Source organism: Otolemur garnettii, unplaced genomic scaffold (assembly GCF_000181295.1).
Source record: "Otolemur garnettii isolate 467f Iridium unplaced genomic scaffold, OtoGar3 scaffold00033, whole genome shotgun sequence".
Lineage (NCBI taxonomy): Eukaryota > Metazoa > Chordata > Mammalia > Primates > Galagidae > Otolemur > Otolemur garnettii.
The window spans coordinates 10,482,572-10,494,155 of NW_003852428.1; the positions used below are offsets into that span (position 1 = coordinate 10,482,572).

The 11,584-nt window shown below is 43.0% G+C and overlaps 1 protein-coding gene across 2 annotated transcripts in view; it reads right to left on the minus strand.

The window, feature by feature from the left end:
• FBXL7 (F-box and leucine rich repeat protein 7) overlaps positions 1–11,584 on the minus strand; it is a 409,539-nt gene that overhangs the window by 221,287 nt on the left and 176,668 nt on the right. The gene's annotated exons all lie outside the window — the stretch shown is intronic.

The following is an 11,584-nucleotide window of genomic DNA, read 5'->3' on the forward strand; positions in this document are numbered from 1 at the left end:
TGGAAGTATTTCAGATTGCATGTGAAAACCCCACACTGTACCCCAGAAGTGCATTAATGTACATAGTTACCATTCAATAAAAAAAAAAAAACAACACTCCATGCACAGGAAACCCCATTCATTCTCCTCCAACCTACAAGTGCAGCTGCACTGAGCGCCTATGGTTTGCACATTAAAAGAACTGGGTACCTGTTGACTAACCAATCTCTCCCCTCACCATCCTCCTCACCCTCCCAGCCTTTGACAACCACTATTCTACTCTTGACTTCTAAGAGATCAGTGTTTTTAGAGTCTACCTATGAGGGAGCTTATACACATTCATCCTCTGCTTGGCTTATTTTACTCCCTGAGATGTCCTCGATGTTGGAAGTTACAAGAGGAAGAATAAATCCTGGCCCCTATTGTTAACAATCATGTATTGCATATTTCAAAATAGCTAGAAGACAGGACTTGAATGTTCTCACCCCAAAGAAATCATAAATGTTTGAGGTGATGGATATGCTAATTGCCCTAATTTGATGATTATACAAAGTACAAGAAGACACATTGTACCCCAGAAATAAATGCAATTACTATGTGCCAATTAAAAATAAAATAAACTAAAGAACCCAGTGATATCTCCCCAGGGTTGGGGAGTACTTTCACGCCCATGGTGCTGAAAGGGAATTTTAAAGAACGATGTATGTTTACTCTAATCACTGACAAAGGGACAGTTTCCTAGCTTGGTATCATTATTTATTTTAATTGAATTGGGTTTTAGTTACGCCCATGGAACTGATTATTTAAAGTAAATTTGTAGTTTTAAAAGCTGGAATGCAAAAGTTTCTAAAGAAATGCCTCATCACTTAACACATTTGTTTAAAAATATAGAATAACAGGATTTTTGTATATAAAGAGGACAGTAACAAGCACAGAAAACTACGGGTTTGTACCAGTGGTTCTCAAGCAGAGGCGATTTTGCACACAACTCCCTTCTTTAGGGACGTTTGGCAATGTCTGGAGACATTTTTGATGGTCGCCTTTGGGCTCTAGTAGGACAGGCCCATGATGCTGAGAAACATCCTACAATTTACCACACAGCCATCTCCCCCCAAATTAAGAATCATGGAGATGAAATTTCAGTTGTGCTAAGGTTGAGAAAACCAGTTTAGACACAACTGGATTCAGCCCCACCCATCATTAGTTGAATGGGACAGTCACTTAAATCTGCTGAGACAGTTTTCCTCATCGGCAAACTTGTGAGAGATCATGGTAAGAAATGAATCGGCCTTGACAGTCGTGACTCCTTCCACAAGCTCAATTTATGGAGCATTTACTATGCGGTAGGTCCTCTTCTAAGTGTTTTTGTTTATCTTGACCAGTACAACCTACCTTCCGAGGAGCTATTATTTTTCCATCTTAGAGATAAGAGACTGAGGGGCAAAGTTGGTCTCTTACTCACACCCCAGGTGACAGCTATTTCCATAGGTTATGCTACTGATACTCATCTGAGATGCTTAGTGAGTTTATTTAAAGACAGTGATGAAAGCTGTCCCCACAAGCTCTGCACCAAGACCTGTTAATGACCTAAGAAGGTAGGAATTATTCAACATGCTGCATTTTCCCATTTATTCCTTATATCACACCAGAAGTTATTACAATATGAGTTTTTCCTAAAAATATAGTGATAATAATTCAAAAATGCCCTTCTTCTACAATATTTACCTTAGAAAAGAAATAATCAAAGGGCAAAAAGCAATGGTCATAATATTTAAAAGGGCAAAGAAAAGAGTAGAAACAAACAAATGATGTCTCACAATGTGCAACCCCCATGTGGCAAGCAGCAGCGTGGCCTGCTGTGTCTGGAGTCAGACCTGCCACCAAGAGCCAGGGCAGTGGGAAGAGGACGGTGGTGACATCCTGCACATGGCCTGGAGACTCTGGAGAGATGGGCAAAGGAGTCTGGCTTACTGGCTCTGGCTCTCCCCTTGGTAGCTGGAAATAGAGAAGAGCTCCCTTTCTTCCAGTGTGCATTCTAGAATGTTCCTCTCCTACCCCTCTGTGTGGTGATAATTCTGTGCCTTGTCAGCCTCATTCCTCCTTCACCAAACAAAACTCCCAGATGGCGCGGTTCAGACACACACGTGCTCAGCTGCAGTCAGCCCACTGTCATCTGCCTTGGAACATGATCAGAAGAGGAAACCAAGTATGTTCTGGTCTTACTGATGGTCAGGAACCTTCAGCTTTGGGGACACGATGCTATTGCCCAAGTTCACTGCCCAAGTTTTCTCAGCTTGGACACCTATTGAAAGGTGCTGGCTGATTGACCTGGAGCGCCCCCGAGTACAGACTGAGGGTCTTGGTGTGGGCGAGAATGTGGCCTTGCTTTTGGCTGATGACAAAGCAGAGCAGAGCCTTTGATGGGAGGTGTGCTATGGAGTGGTGAAGAGCGTGGTGTGTGTGAGTCACCAGACCTACCTAGGTTTGGATGCCAGCTCCCAACTCCAGAAACATTTCCACTCTCCACTAAGCAAGCCTCAGACTTCCAATTTATAAATTGGGACTTGCCACCAAGTAGCTGAGGCTGAGTCATCATTCCTTTATCATATATTGAAGACACGGTAAGCACCTCAGCAATGGTTCCCATCCCTAGTGGGACCCGACATTCACATCTTGGAACCAATATGTTCCCTTCACCATCCTAGAAGGACATTCAAGAATATTAACCTGCAATCATAATTTCAAAAGAAATGATATCATGCCTTAACTGCATAATAGAGAAGAAAGAGAAGGAAATAAAATTATAATGATAACACATCTACCCAGGAAGATGCAATAATTAGTTGCATGCTTCGTCCTGAGCTCACCAGCTGTAAATACAGATGCTTGTGTGGGGAGCCGCTGCTTGTCACACCCTCTGTGATGTGACTCAAATGGGGAATAACCCCGTGAAAGCTCTAATTTGTGAGTACTGTCATTCCCCAATGTGCATGGTAGTTTCATTCTTCAAAACTCAACATACATTCAATCTGTGCCCCCCAAAAATCGCATTTATATAGACATGAGAGTTAGATCTAGACTCAAGCAACTACTGACCTCATTTATTCACTCACATGAATGTCCAGTGAGCCGGAAACTCCTGCGGGACACGAGCATTTCCTCAGTGATCATTTGCAGGACTCTCCTAAGCGTCAGCTGTTGTCAGCATTCCTCCCCTTCCCCACTAAAGTCTAATGCACTCCTCCCATCACCCCAATGATCAGATGTGTTCTCACGCCTTTAACCCAAACAGCGCCTTAAGAATGGCACATACCAGTTAAGATGAAAGCCAGTTATCACTATTATAACTAAAGCAAAAAGTCCTACAGTTCTATGAGATGATCATTCTCCATTTCTCTTCTCACGTCACATTAAGTGCATTTAGAACACTAATAAGTAACCGTGAGTGCAGGTGGGTGTCTCCAATAGACAGTGAAGACAGGAAAGGGACAGGAGGTTGTTCTAAGTGGGAGGTGAGCTCATCCCCCGACTCCACCTCTGAATGCCTTTCTCTGTGGACACGATTCAGATTCATTAAGACAACCAGGATTCCAGGAGTTAAGCTCAGACATGTGAATAGCAAAAGGCAGGAGTTATACACAGGGTTTTTGAATTATAATCAGTCTGGGTGGATTTCTGACTCCCAAATACAGTTTCCTATAAAGGGGTTTTGTTACTCTTATAACCACCTATGCCAATCCAGGGTGGCTTTGGATTCTGATTCTCTCTAATGTTTTTGCCTATAATGCTCTTAGTGTGAGCAGGAGAAAATTGTATTATGGTAAAAGACAAAGTGGTATTAAACACATAGGATCCCCAACCTGCCGGGCATTGAGTTGGGGAACTCAATGAGTTGGAACGCTGCATAGATGCTAAACTCACAAGACTGGCTCTAGGATTTCTCTGGCCCAGGTAGCAACTGTCTGCACTTAATCCTGACTAGCCCAGGCCAAGTCTTTGACTATCACGGCACCATGGCTGAAGCTCCTGTGGGTGGTCACTGTACTTCTTGGCTCACTGATCCAATCCATTGAAATCTAAGGAGGTCACAATTTCTTATACTTTTTCCTTCCAAAAAGTTATATTTCAAGCATCGCTGCATTTCCAAGCTATTACAAATCTAGTAACTAAAGATACAGATCCAAAAACATTCAATTTCACCTTCTAAATTACATTGAAAATTATGTAAATCGAGAGCTTTTTTCTAATTATGTACATTTACGTTTTGGATAAAATGCAGCCATTAAAATAACACCCCAGGCACTGATGAATTTTTTTCACAGCTGAAGAGAGTATGGCACACCTCTTGTTCGTGGGACACAATTACGAGAGTGGGACTTTACCTAACAAACACAATCAGTGCAACCTAATTCTTTGTACCCTCAATGAATCCCAAACAATAAACAAATTAATTAAAATTAAAAAAAAAGAACCTATAAAACTGATAAAAAAGAGAGCGAGAGAGAGAGAGAGAGAGAGCGACTAGAGAGGAAAAGGAACACAAGCTGACCTGGAACAGGTCCCTGGCTCAGATAATAGTCTTGCAAACAAGGTGGGGTGATTTGGACAGAAGGCCCACAGAGATGCTGTTTGGTTTGATATTGGGCCTAGTCAGTGTTATTCTGTGATGTGCTGTCAAATTTATGTAGCAATAGTTAATGTGTAGTGTGAGCTTCATGACATGCAGGCTTTCTGAGTGTGCAGTGTCCAACACAATGAGCAGATAAACTCGGCCCTTTAGGATCCCCAATGACAAGATCAAGATCCCCGGCCCATCCGCACATCAGGGCAGTGAGTCTGGATGAAACCGCCCAGAAATGAAAGATCTGGGGTTGGGAACAAACAGGTGACCAGGGAACAAAGTCAGCCAGACGGCTGACTGGAAGCATTTGGAACTAGTGTCCATTAGAGGTTTCAGTACATGAAGTCCAAGGGCCCCTCATGAGAGAATTCCTGAAAAAACCACAACATCTGGTCACTGTTCTCTGGCAAGGAGACCCACAGGGCCTTTGTTAAAACTTTTTTTTTTTTCTGGTACTATTGTTGTGTGTTTGTACATCTGCTCTGCTTTCAGTTAGCCAACTCGAAAACCAGGTTGGTGACAGCAGAATTGAGATTAGATCACGGTAAGACATTCCAAGGTCTAATGCACGACGTGGATTTGCTCATAACAACAACGACACGTAGTGAGAGTTTCCTATGTGCCAAGTGCACTGCAAAGCTCTGCGTGGACCTTCTGTCACTGACTCCCAGTAACAATGCCGTGCAGAGGACACTGTTGGCCCACCTTACAGATGAGCACAGAGGACGGTGGCCAAAGTCATACACTTGGTAACTTGCAAAGTTAGGATTTGAACCCAGGTCTACCTTTCTTAAAAGCCTGCACTTTGCTCTGCACCCTCCCATCCAGCTCGGTTTTGCGGCATCACAGAAATAGATGGCGTATTCCACCACCCCCTGTAGACGTGTCTTCCTGACATCTGAACTAGTAAACATCATTCCTGTCCCCTGAAGGCCTCTCAGATCCAGCTCTGTCCACCGTGAGCTTGGAGATGCTTCTGTTACTTTCTTCTCCCTCACGTGAGCCTGAACGACGAAACTCCCTCAGCGGCAGTAGCTGCAGTCTCTTCCAAATCCTTGTCTTTATCCTTCCTTTATACAAGCCATGTAGCCAAAAAGCATGTGCAAACCTTAGGCATTTAATGTCATGTACAAAGCCTGCATCTCAGCTTTTATTCACACTATAAACATAACTAAGAATTGGAAAACATTATTTTCCCAGCCGCAGTCGTGAGTTTTACGGTTTGTTCGTGCTCCAGACGGAGGCGTCTTTGTTGCCGGGGATTTACTGCTGTCTGATGGATGCTGCTGTCAGGTGAAGTCTTAGATAAGCTGGAATCTGACTTGCTCAGTGTCACAGTCAGAAAAAAATCTCTTCACTCAGAGAAGTACAAGTGGAATATTTTAAAAATTTAGCAAATTTTCTCCCAAACAACATGGAGTATCCCTCCATCCTTAACTACCCCCAAATTTATCGCCACTGGCTTAGATAAAGAACCTTCTCTTTCTTCTCTGACTCCCTGTGGTACGTCACTGTGCCCCCCTGTTTGTTCACCGATCCACTCATACTTCCAACAATTACTCCTACTAAGTGCCACATAGCATACTGAAAGGAGGACAGAAACAAAGGTCACAGCCTGACGATCCACAGATGCCACCACCGACTTTGTGACACTGACACACAGGGACAGAATGTTAGGGCTAAGAAAAGCCTGAGATGGTCTCATGAGAACAAAAGCAGAAATGACTTATCACAGGTTCAATAATGTGTTAGTGGCACAGAGGAATATAGAACCCACACCTTCCCACCCAGAATTCTTCTTTCTCCTTTAGTTGATATTCAACAGTATTATAAATAAATGTTTTCTTTTCTTTTTAATAGAGATGGGGTCTCATTCTGTTACCCAAGCTGGAGGACAGTGGCATTCTAGCTCACTGTAATCTCAAACTCCTAGGATCAAGCAATCCTCAGCCTCCCGAGTAGGTGAGACTACGTGCAAGTGAGTGCTTCTATACCCGGCTAAAGTTTCTATTTTTCTGGAGAAGGGGATCTTGCTCTGTTGCCCAAGATAGTCTCGAGCTCCTGGCCTCAAGCAATCCTCCCACTCCAGCCTCCCAATTGCCAGGAATACATGTGTGAGTTGCCACATCTGGCAATAAATATTTTCTTTACCCATTAAAATGAAAGAAAACCTTACAAAAATTATTCACATGCTAAAGAAAAAGAAACATCTCATTCCCTCAGCCCTCACTGGAAGCTCTGTCAATGGATTCCATCCAGATCATTCCTTTCCAAACACATTTCTGTAATCCAGCCTCTACCTGCATCTTCACTGCCCACTGCATGTCCCCAGCCCAGCCTCCCACCTGCTCTCACTCACGCATGCACTTCACTCAACCATAGAAACCTCAGGCTCGCAGTGCAGCAGGCCTGGTGGAGACACCAGGAGGTCATGATGTGGGAGCAGCTCTTATTCAAATGCATTAATTTACTACTACTGCTCTAACAAATGGCCAACTTGAGGCGTCACAGCACAAACTGTCAGTCTTACAGCACCAGAAGCCAGAAGCCAGAAGCCAGAATGGATCTCTCGGGGCTAACGTCAAGGTGTACACAGGGCCGAGTTCTTTCTGGGGGCTCTAGTGGAGAATCCATTTCCTTGATGTGTTCAGCTTCTAGAGACCACTGGCATTCGCTGGCTTGCAGCCCCTTCTTGCATCCCCTAAGTGAGCAGTCCAGCGGCTTCCAGTCTCTGTAACTTGACATCTGCTTCTGTTGTCCTGGATCTTTCTCTGACTCTGACCCTTGTCCTCTTAGGAGGACACCTGTGATGACACTGGGTTTGCCTGGATAATGCAGGATCTCAAGATCTGTAATCACAACTACAAAGTCCCATTTGCCATGTGATGGGTAACACATTCAGAGATCCTGGGGATCAGGACATGGACATCTTGGGGGCCATTATTCCACCTACCACATTTCCCCACTGCTAATTCATGTTCCTTAAATCTCTGCCATCCCCGGCCTTGAATACCCCTGTTTATCCTTTAATACCCAGATCACGCACATCTATCTGACCCCACTGCCCATGCAGATGGATGGACCATTCATCTTTTCCTGATGGTACTTCCCATGTCCATTTCTCATAACGTGTATTACATGGTGACATTCAGTGACCTTCCTTACCAGACCTCTGGGAGCAGATACTTGGGCCTATTCCTTCATGTACCCCCCCAAATGTGCACAATGATTAATGAAGACCGTGTATCAGCAGTAACAGGGGAATGAACAGCTGGATGACAGGAGCGACAGATGAGCAGGTGGGCGGCACGGAGTGGGGGCAGGAAATTACCATAGAATTTACCTTTCATTGAAATGTATCTAAATAATCAATGTGGGAAAATTATTAAAACATTTTAATTTTTTATCACTTCAAACTTTAAAGGGGCTTCGTATTGCTAAATTTAACCCTCTCTATGTAGCCCTTGGGAGGTGCCAAAAGTCTCTCATTTTCCATATGAGAAAATTGGAATTTAAGGAATTTAGAGGAATCCAAACAAGTAAGAGGAAGATAAAAGGAGCAACTTCAAGTTCCCATCTTCAAACTGCAAACAAGTCACTAAAAGGAGAGGATTTCACTAAAATTATGTGCTGAGGAATTTGGGGCCTGTCTTGGACTCCTGAGAGAGGGATCATTTTTCTTGGTCTAAAACTACTTAGCTCTCTTAAAATCCCTACGGGAGCAGAAGAGGGGCTGTGACATGTCATTGCTGTGGCTGCCCTTTCACAGATATACTTGGAAGAGGATGTCGACTGCAATAAATTTCTTTCCTTCCCAAAGGCATTAAAATTTCCACCCTCTGTATAGTGTCCTAGAATACATGGTTTTAATCTTCTTAAAGGGGTCTTGCCCAGAGGACCTGAGCCCAGATACAGTGTCTGGTGATACAGGCCCACAGAGAGAGGCCTCAGGTGATGGACAGCCTGGTACCAGCAGAGTGAGGTGGTTCCCTGAAGTTGCTCGGGTCCCTGTTCATCCCTGATACAGGCCAACCTCACTGTCACACCCAATTTCCAGAATAAAGTCACATGACCCAAAAGCGCCTCGTAGAGACACAACATTCTCAACAGACGCATTTTTAGCCGATTAATTAAAAATAACAATAAACAACTCTGTGAGTTAGGGGCTTTACAAAAAACAGACGGAAAGTTCCAGGTTTCCAGGGACTGGAAGCAGTTGGAACTAGCTGCCCACAAGCAGTGGTTAATTAATTCTGCATTTAAAATGAAAACTCCCTCCCTGTGTTCAAAATGAATAAGCAATACACCTTCACCTTTCATCGGCCTCTCCAACTCTACTTCCAACCTGCCCTTGGCTTTGTAAACATTACAGGAAGGATAATTAGGTCTACAGTTTATTTATTATGACTGGACATTACCTAAGGCTATAGATCTGAAAAATGAGACCACGTCATTCCAAATGCTCAAACGCTTTTTTTTTTTTTTTTAACTGTCATCTTCAGCAAATAAAAAAATCTCAGGAAGGGAAGTGTTTTGCCAGTGTCTGATGTAAGCTGAAGTGTTTCCTATCAGACATAAACACTTCTGAAGCCATGGGGTAACAGACTTACTCCAGCAGGCAAGATGTAGCCTGTGGTCGACACACAAGGCCGTTATTAAACAGCGCTCCTCTTAGCCAATAGCCCTTTGGGGGTTGCATTAGGGAAACGTTGTTACCATGTTCTTAGGCATCATTTACTCCCTGATAAACGCGACCAGACTGTCTCAGCTCCATACCAAGACTGTAGAACAATGTGCTTTGAAAAGAAGGTTTTAAGTAGGTTACTAAGAATAAAATTTAAAAGCAGTATTTTATTTGTATGCCAAAATCAAACAGAATATTAAAATGCTATTCTTTCTGAATAAAGACAAAAATCATCTTGTCTGAATATGAAGTTACACTAGGTACAAGTGCTAGTCCTACATTTATCTACTTGTTCCACTTTCCTCCTGGACACATATAAAGGCTGCATTTCCCAGCCTCGCTTGCAGGTAAGTTAAAGTAAGGTAAGACCTGGCCAATAGAATGTGGACAGAGGTGAGGGAGGCCATGCCTGTCTGGCAATGATTGCCATTGCAGGTGCCTAAATATTATCTCTTATTTTGTGGCAACTTTGGGGGCTACACTTTGATTACGGTGGACAAAGCCTAGGTTCCCAATGTCTAAATGGCACAATGGAGCAGAACGTCCCCCACCCCCACCACTGACTACATTGGTGTAAGATACAATCAGCCAATAAACATTTACTGTACTACATGGCTGACATTGCCAGTGTCAGTTGTCACAACAACATATTCAGAACAACAGGGACCTGGATCACCTGGTGAATGACATGCTGTGTTTGCATTAAGCCGCTTTGAAGGAAACAAGCCAGAGGTTTCTCATCCCTTGAGAAATGTCATCACACCTGGGCAACATCAGTCATGTGCCCCTCTCCAAAAAAATAAAATAAAATCCCATTTCCTTATGTTCTTACTCTTGTTATTCCTACGTCCTAACAAAGGCAAAAAAATTGAGATAAAGGAAAGATAAAAGACAACAGTAATCCGTCTTTATTTTTGGTAAAAATCTAATTACAGGATAAATGGCTATATTAAAACCAATTATTTTTAATCTTTCTCATTATAAAAGTAATACATTTTTGTAAAAATAGAAAAGTAACATAAAAGCAGAAGGAAAAATAATTAAGTTGCCCATTATTGCCCAACCCAGTGGCAATGGCTATTCGCAGTCTTTTTTCTAGGCTATGTATATGGGTATGTAAATACATACTCAATTTTATGATTTTATAATCACACATTCTCAGTTATGTCCTTTATAGGCTTTTCGATATGTTCAGGACTTCTTCAACAGAACGTTTCTTCCATGATCTCAGCTTTAAACACGCATAACGCTATGCTTTGCTTTATTTACAAAAATCCCTTACTGACGAATATTAAGTCATTTCAAATTTTATGGTTGATGTTATCAGAAGTAATGCTGATGTGATTAAGCTTGTAGAGAAATCTTTATCATGTCTCTAACTATATTTTTTGCATAAATTTGCTTGAATTAGAGGGTATGCCTTTTTATAATGCTTTTGACACAGATTGCCATACTGTCCTCTGGAAATACTGCCCTGTCTATATAGATGCGTCACGTTCTTCACACAATCCCCAAGTTTCTTGATGGATTACCAGTCTCAGCATAACTTCTCCCTGAAGCAGCTGCCTGGCACAGTTATTCAGGTTGTACATCGCACAAGTGCACCAAATCTATAGGAGTCACTCACATGTAAGACATCTGTTGTTGTTGGGTTTTTTTTTTTTTTTAATAACTTCATCACCTTTTTATTTGCTAAAAGTATTTTGCCCCCCAAATGGAAATGAAGTCTATGTTTCTAACAATCTAATACAACCAATTCCTGACAACTGGAATAAAATGTCTTCAGGAAGAGCTGCTGTCTTCGTCCCTTTGCGCTGCTCTGATGGAACGCCTGAGACTGGGTAATTTCCCAGGAAAAGAGGTTTATTTGGCACATGGTGCCGGAGGCTGCACAAGCAGCAAGCTGCCATTCTCTGCCTCTGGTGAGGGCTGCAGGGGGCTTCTACTCCTGGAGAAAGGGAAGGGGGCAGGCATCATGTGGCAAGGGCGGGGGCAAAAGAGAGACTATTGGGGTGGCATGGCTTATAAACTATCATCTCTCCTGGGAACTGACCCAGGGAGAGCTCACTCACTCCTGGGAACAGCACCAAGCCATTGGCGAAGGATCCACTGCCATGACCCAAACACCTCCCACTGGGACCAGTTCCTAACACTGGGGATCAAATTCCAAGAGGAGATTTAGAAAGGACCAGTATCCATGCTAAATTAGCCGCCTTTTAAAAGTACATTAAAGACAGTGTGGGACAGCACTGGGCTTGTCACATGAAGACACAGGGTGGGACAGCACTGGGCTTGTCACA